The 8,264-nt window shown below is 40.9% G+C and overlaps 1 protein-coding gene across 1 annotated transcript in view; it reads right to left on the reverse strand.

Moving 5' to 3' along the window:
* ARMH4 (armadillo like helical domain containing 4) overlaps positions 1-8,264 on the reverse strand; it is a 158,781-nt gene that overhangs the window by 119,970 nt on the left and 30,547 nt on the right. The gene's annotated exons all lie outside the window — the stretch shown is intronic.

Genomic DNA, 8,264 nt, shown 5'->3' on the forward strand with positions numbered 1-8,264 from the left:
ATGAAACACTGGCACTGGTCTCTATTATCAATAATTCCTATAACCACTGAAGATCATCAATTACAAGCATACTTTTAGCTGTAGCTTGCATTTCAGATCTCACATTATTTGTGATTGATTAACATTGGGCAACCAGGGCAGTAATATGATCGCATATAAACCCAGATCTCTTGTAAACCCTAGTGTCAGAGACCATTTTTCAAAAGACACACAATATATTTCAAGTATGGCTTGTGATTTGTTTCAAAAAGCATATCTAGTAACCATTTTTCATTATTAATGATCTAAATCAAGCCAAGGAATCATAAATAAGAGGATTTTGGAAGAAGCAAGTAATAAGAATTCAGATTTAGACATTACAGTCTTTTAATTGCATATTAGCCGAGTAATTCCTAAGTCCAGGTTTTAAATGTCTAAATAATTATTTCAGCAGCCACGAAATCAAATATATCACCTCAAGTATTTATAAGGTATCTCTGTGGTTGCTAGGAATGCATTACACAAATTAGGATAAGATCAGACATCTTCAAACTATATAGGAAGCATATACTCCATAATCAGTAACATCAACCAACTGCCTTGAAATGACCAAAGATGGCAGATAGCAGCTAAAATCAGGTGATTTTAGAAATTACTATTGATAGAAAGCCTGGACAAAGAAAAGATCTTGGCTCTAGTTCCCAACATGGCCAGGCATGGGATTAGATATATTTCAAGATGGATCAAATCCAGACTTCAGAACTTGACAGCATAAACAACCATTTTTCAGACTTTGAGGTTCAAATCAGCACACAGGTTTCCATCAGCCATAAAAACCTCTCCAAACCAATGGAATACATTTTTCCTCTCCTTAAAGGGGTATGTCTACACAGCACCATTTTTTCAAAATAACTATCATTATTTTGAAATAATTTAGTCTGCATCTACACAGCAGACAGTTATTTCTAAATAATGTTGAAATAGTGACAAGCAGGAGGACTTCTTACTCCGACTCCTGTAACCCTCATCGTATGAGAACTAAGGGAAGCCAGAGGAAGAGTACTCTATTTCGAAATAAGTGCTGAGTAGGGCCGTGTCTAAACTACACCCTTCTTTCGGTAGAGGGATGTAAATTAGATGTTTTGAAAGTGCAAACGAAGCGGGGATTTAAACATCCCACGCTTCCTTTGCATAATCGTGTCATGGCGCTGTTTTGAATAAGCTCCATGTCGAAAGTGAAACTGCGGTTTAGACGCGTTTTTTTTGACAATGGGGCACTTTTTTTGACAACGCAGGTCTAAACCGCGGTTTCACTTTCGACATGGCGCTTGTTCAAAACAGCATCATGACACGATTATGCAAATGAAGCGTGGGATGTTTAAATCCCCGCTTCATTTTCACTTTTGAAACGTCTAATTTACATCCTTCTGCTGACAGAGGGGTGTAGTTTAGACATAGCCTAGATGCTCCCAGTTTCTAAATACAGGCAGTCCCTGAGTTACGCGGATCCGACTTACGTCGGATCCACAGTTACAAACGGGGCCGTTCCTCTCCCTGGTCTCCAGCAGACCAGGGAGAGGAAGCAAAGCGGCGGAACACGTGGGCAGCGGACAGGGCTGTCCGCTCCCCACGCGCTCCGAGGCTTGGCTCTGCTTGGCTCTGCTTTGCCCCCCCCCCCCCGTCCCCCTGGTCTGCAGACCAGGGGGACGCGGGGGAGGGGGCAAAGCAGAGCCAAGCAGAGCCAAGCCGCGGAGCGCCACTCTGGGCGCTACTGGACCAACCGGGCAGCACCCCAGCTGTTCTGCCCCAGGCATCCTGATTCAGCCACTGCTGGTCAGATTCAGCAGCGGCTGAATCAGGACGCCTGGGGCAGAGCAGCTTGGGTGCTGCTGGGTTGGTCCAGTAGCGCCGAGGAGCGGCGGCGCTACTGGACCAACCCAGCAGCACCCCAGCTGCTCTGCCCCAGGCGTCCCCAAGTCAGCCGCTGCTGAAACTGACCAGTGGCTGACTACAGGAAGCCCCTGCCCCGGGCTTCCTGGAATCAGCCGCTGATCAGTTTCAGCAGCAGCTGACTTGGGGATGCCTGGGGTTCTTAAGTTGAATCTATATGTAAGTCAGAACTGGCGTCCAGATTCAGCTGCTGTTGAAACTGATCAGTTTCAGCAGTGTCTGAATCTGGACGCCAGTTCCGACTTACATACAGATTCAACTTAAGAACAAACCTACAGTCCCTATCTTGTACGTAACCCGGGGACTGCCTGTAAGCTATTTTGAAATAAGCTATGCAATTGACGTAGCTCAATTTGCATAGCTTATTGCGAGTTAAGCCCTGTTGTGTAGATGTACCCCTTGTGAACAGAAATAACAAGAAAAATGCCCCTGAAATGTACTCCTTTAGGCAGAGGGTAACCATTAGGTGGACCATGGGCCGAATCTGGACTGCCAGATGGCAGATGCGAGATGCTGTAAGCGTAGAATCAGGAAACTCAGATTTAAGCTCCTCGGCAACTAAAATGTTAAAGCAAAACAACCTTAATTGTGCTAAGGTACATCTAGACAGTGGTGCTGTTTCGGGATACTATTCCGAAATAGCTATTCTGTGTTTTTAAGCAAGCCCGTTATTTCAAAATATAGCGGGCTCACTATTCCAATATCCCTGTGAACCTTGTTCCACAAGGATTAAGAAACATTTCAGAATATCGGTTTAGTTTTAAATTTAATTTTGAAATATGCTATTTCAAAATTAACTTGAAATAAGCAATGCAATTCGCGTAGCTCAAATAGCGTAGCTTATTTTGAGCTAAGGGTGCAGTATAGACACACCCCTACTGTGCATACACATTCTAATAGCAATTTTCACCACAAGTCAGCACTTCACTCAATATTGCAACCATTCTGTACATATTGCCCTATAGAAAAAAATTCCATTTTCTTCTATACGGCTTCTCCAGAGAGACTGATGACAAGTACTGTCTTTCATTTACATTGCACCATTTGTATCAACTTTCTAGTGGGCTTTGTTCAACCATATTGTGCCTATGCTTAGGAATGTATGTGCTTTATGCAAAGGATAATTTAGTAGGTACACACATGTAGAGAAGCCTGCCACACTCACTCCTCCTCCTTCTCCCCCATAGTTAATCAGTTTCTAGATCATCTTCTCTTTGTTCTCGGAGAGTGTCCGAGGGGAGGGTGAGCAGGTAGAGGGTCAAGGAACAGTTTTATCTAAAGGGTCACAGGTATGTGGTAAATAGGTTTATCTATGGGAATGTTAAACATGATCTGTTATGCTGAGTGTATAGAATGTGACGAGCCTGGACAAAGGTTCGTGTGGAGCAACTGCTCTATGCTATAAAATACTGAGGAAGGGACTTGCCTCTCCAAGAAAGCCTGGCTGGTTTTGTACCGGGGTGCTCTCCCTTTGTGCTCATCGAATAAAGCATTAAATTGAACAGGGTGTCGAAGACTCTTGATTCTGCCAAACACCTGACTCATATAGTTGCTATTGGGTATCACAAAAATCCCAACAAATCCACCAACTTCTTGCCATTTCAATACCTCTTAAATACACTGTTCTTTCAAGATACTTACAAGTAGCAAGTTAACAACAGTCAATTTTTAAAAGCAGCAAATTGTAGTTTTTCTGTTCTCTGGGCTGCTTGTTGGATCCTGTCTAATCTATATCAAACTTGTCTAGATTGTAAATTCTTTGGAGCTATAGCAATATCTGACTTTGTGTCTTGCATTTTGCCAAGCCTACTGTCAGTGCTTAAGCAAATAATACAAGTATTACTATATATATGTATAGTATGATAAAATACCTCACTTTAGTGCATATTAAAGCCCAAACTTTTCACATTAATTCGTCTGAAAAAGTTAAAAATAGCTCACGTTAGAGGTTGACCAAACAGCCTGGCAACTTGCTTTCTCTGATCACAATCAATCCATCATTCTGGAAACACAACTACATTATCCTGTATATCATCTTCCCCCTAATTTCTTTGACAAAACTTTTGAAGTAAAATCAGAGTCTACATGGAGCTTTTAAAACACTTTATTAAATCTTCCAAACCAGACATTTTGGAATTATGGAAAGCTTCCAAAAGGAATGCTGAAAAATGCAAAGAATATGCACATAGGGTTGACCAGATAGCAAGTGTGAAAAATCCGGATACTTTTTGGAGGGCAATGGGGGGGGGGGGGCATAGTTGCATATATAAGACTAATCTCTTAACACAGGGACGGTCCCAATAATATCCGGGTGTCTGGTCTGCCTATGTGCACAAGACACAATCTCAGAAAATTGCCATGAACTCTCAGTGCATGGGCACAGCTCAGGTGCAGTAGTCATTGGATGTCACTTTGAGCCACCCAGTTAGAGTAACAACAGCTTGCCTGGAAACCCTCTTCTTTGGAAGATGCCTAGTCTTTCTTCCTATGGATACCTGAGGGTATGTCTATACCTGCACCCTCTTTCAAGAGAGGGATGCAAATGAAGACATTCGAAATTGCAAATGAAGCCAGGATTTAAATATCCTGTGCTTCATTTGAATATTTGCCTTATGGCGCTATTTTGAAATAGCGCTATTCTGAAATAACAGACATTGCTAAGACACGGTTATTCCGAGAGAAAATCCTTCTCTTGAAATAACTGGTAAACCTCATTGTATGAGGAATAAGGGTTATTTCAAGAGAAGGGTTTTCTCTAGAAATAAACGTTCCTTAACAGCGTCTGTTATTTCAAAATAGCGCCATAACGTGAATATGCAAATGAAGCACAGGATATTTAAATCCCGGCTTCATTTGCAATTTCGAATGTCTTCATTTGCATCCCTCTCTCGAAAGAGGGTGCAAGTGTAGACATATCCTCAGTCTCTTTGGTGCCCATTGGGCATAAGCCAAACTTGAAGGTTAATATTGCTTCTCTAAACAGCCAGTGAATGCCATGTGTAACCAACACCAGACAGATTTGAAGCTGGGTCCTCTGGAACTTAGTGTAGGAGCCTCTACAGCTTGAGCTATAAAATCAGCTGGCTCTCAGCTCAGGCTGTAGAGCTCCCTTGGTCTTATCTCTCGCTGTAAATGGTCTAAGTGCCACTACATGAGACAGTGAACCACACGGGCACTACGTCTACACTGCCTCTTTTTTGCGGAAGAAGCAATGCAAATGAAGCGCTCATTAGCAACTTCTTGTGCTTCATTTGCATATTCTCTTCCGATGCTTTTTGCAGAAGAGGCTTTTGCACAAAAAAAAGCAGTGTAGATGGGTCCATTTTGCACAAAAAAATCCTTTTGCGCAAGAACCCTTATTCCTCAAAAAATGAGGTTTATAGGATCTTGTGCAAAAGGGGGTTTTGTGCAAAACGGACCCGTTTACACTGCTTTTTTTTGCGCAAAAAACTCTTCCGCAAAAAGCATCTGAAGAGAATATGCAAATGAAGTGCGAGAAGTTGCTAATGAGTGCTTCATTTGCATTGTCTCTTCCGCAAAAAAGAGGCAGTGTAGACGAGCCATAGATGTGTGGGTTACACATGCACAAGCTAAGATAAATGTCAAGTGACTCAGATCATTTGGGGAATGATCAGAGCCATAATTTGAGCTCTTGACATTCACAAAACCACTTAGAAGAATTAACTGATTCTTAACAATGCTGTTTTCACAGGGGCTGTATCTTGAGAACCTCTTGCTCAAATGTCTTCAAATATGGAAAATTAATATAACCCAGCAAACCCATAAGTCATAGCAAATGTCAAGACAATCTAAGAAAGCACGCAGATTTTAAAGCCCTTAATAGTCCACCTTTATAAAGAACGTAGTGCTCAACTTGGCACTCTGCTATCATGTGAAGGAGAACGAATGAAGGCTGCTGCAGGACACTGAACTCTGAATTTTCTTTTATGCAATTAAAATCTTAACCTCAAAGTCTTACAGTCTTTTTTATGCTGCATATACACACACACAGTTTTGTTTACCTTAACTGTTAAATAAGATTTCAATAGCTCCTGATTTCGCAAGGGTCTGACAATTCAGTCTATTTGTAAGCTCTGGGAGGGTTGATGGCTCCGTGATAAACCAATGTACTAGGAGGAATGTCTGGCCTCCAATGGAAAGTAAGTAACTCTGCTAAGAGATAAAACCAAATCTCAACAACTATTTCTGTGAAGATAGAACACAGCACTTGTACCACTGATCTTCCTAGCACTCATACTCTTCTACTACCAAATGCCAGGATACTTCACCTCCCAAACTTGACCCACCAAATACAAATCACAGCCTGTCCTACGTGGGCTGTTAGAAGATCTGAGAGTGCCTGTCTTTCTCTATCAATCTGCTTGAATTTTTTGAGAATAAGTGGAAGAAGAATGATTCTTTGGCTTGAGGAGATATATTATTTCTGTTCTGGTTGAGGGAATGAATTTGTCACCTAAAGAGAGTCCACATACATTTAGAGCAAAACTATTTTTGGTTCTTCCCAGAGTCACCTATACACAGAGAGATCTCTTGATTTGGGAAAAGTTATTTGTCTATCTGTGATAATTATCTGATCCTTTATACCATAGTGCCTGAGCACCTCATAATCTTTAATGTATGCATCCTCACAACTTTGTTGTGATGTAGGGCAGTGCTTTCAATGCCATTTAAACAAATCAGGAATAGTGGTCCAGAGACAGTCATAATCCCAAGAATATATGCAAAATTTTCAGCAGAACAGGAACTTGAATTCAAATATCCCATTTCCTCAACAAGGACTCTTCCCATTGTTCCATCTTCCTTTCTGTAGGACAGTCTACTATTTGTAAATATTGAGCAGGGCTGAATTACACTCAACGCCCATAAGACCTATGGTGCTATTACATGTGTGCCAAAAAGGGTCTAGTCACCAAACAGAATAAGGAGCTGTTTCTGAAGCTGCAATAACCAGAAAATTTGGGGCATTCCTTAGATTAGCTGCTACATTTTGTATTGCCAGCGTATTTTTCTATACAGTAATACTAAATTACATAATCAATGGAAAAATAATTTACTATAAAGGCTATCACACTGACAAATTCTAGCAAATGCATATAAATCTCTTCTCTAACATTGCTAGCATAATATATTGATGATATTAATCACAATAACATGAAACAATATTCTAGCATTGCCAAACCCAAACTTTCAAAAATTATTGTTAGAGCCTAAAAATTATGAGATTGCCCTGATAATCATGAGACCTTAAAAATAATATATATTTTTTCCATTTGTTTTCTGAGTTTTGAACATTTAAGGTTTACGTTTTAATGCTTTTCTCTGCAATTGTGAGGGATAGAAATCTTTTAAAAACACTTTTTAAAAAATGAAAGCTGAACGTTTCATATAATTACATGATCACAGGAGTTGGAAAATACCAAACAGCACAAGACTTGTGATAAAACTTTATGAGCAGGCAACGATATTTATATTTTCACTGCATAAGACTAAAATGGGAGTCATATTTGCAAATACACATTTATTTGTATGTATATAGGCTTATAGCACATTTCACTTGACATTTCAAAACATAGGCTGTGTCTAGACTGGTAAGTTTTTCCACAAAAGCAGCTGCTTTTGCGGAAAAACTTGCCAGCTGTCTACACTGGCTGCTTGAATTTCCACAAGAACACTGACAATCTCATGTAAGAAATCAGTGCTTCTTGTGGAAATACTATGCTGCTCACATTCGGGCAAAAGTCCTTTTGCACAAAAGGGCCAGCGTAGACAGCTCAGATTTGTTTTGCGCAAAAAAGCCCCGATCGCGAAAATGGCGATCGGGGCTTTTTTGTGCAAAAGCGCGTCTAGATTGGCATGGACGCTTTTCCGCAAAAAGTGCTTTTTCAGAAAAGCGTCCATGCCAATCTAGATGCTCTTTTCCACAAATGCTTTTAATGGAAAACTTTTCCATTAAAAGCATTTGCGGAAAATCATGCCAGTCTAGACGTAGCCATATAGCATAAACTCAACAACTCCTCTGAGTGCTCAGTAAGCATTGTTATTGTGGGAAAGTGAAACATCAGATCACAGACTGGGGCCAGAAATAACAGCTCTCAGGAGTCCTGAGTTCCAAACCTATGCTCTGACCACTAGTACACTGACTCCCCCACCCCTTTATTACTATCAAATTAAATCAAATCCTCTTCAACCTGGATCACCCTCTGTCTTCCCTCTACCCTACCTTGGGAGGGAAGGACAAAGGGGGCTAACAGTACCGTGTGGTCCACTCACCAAACACAAACGGTCCTGTGGCACCTTATAGAGTAAGGGTATGT

Source organism: Pelodiscus sinensis, chromosome 4 (assembly GCF_049634645.1).
Source record: "Pelodiscus sinensis isolate JC-2024 chromosome 4, ASM4963464v1, whole genome shotgun sequence".
Taxonomy (NCBI): Eukaryota; Metazoa; Chordata; order Testudines; family Trionychidae; genus Pelodiscus; species Pelodiscus sinensis.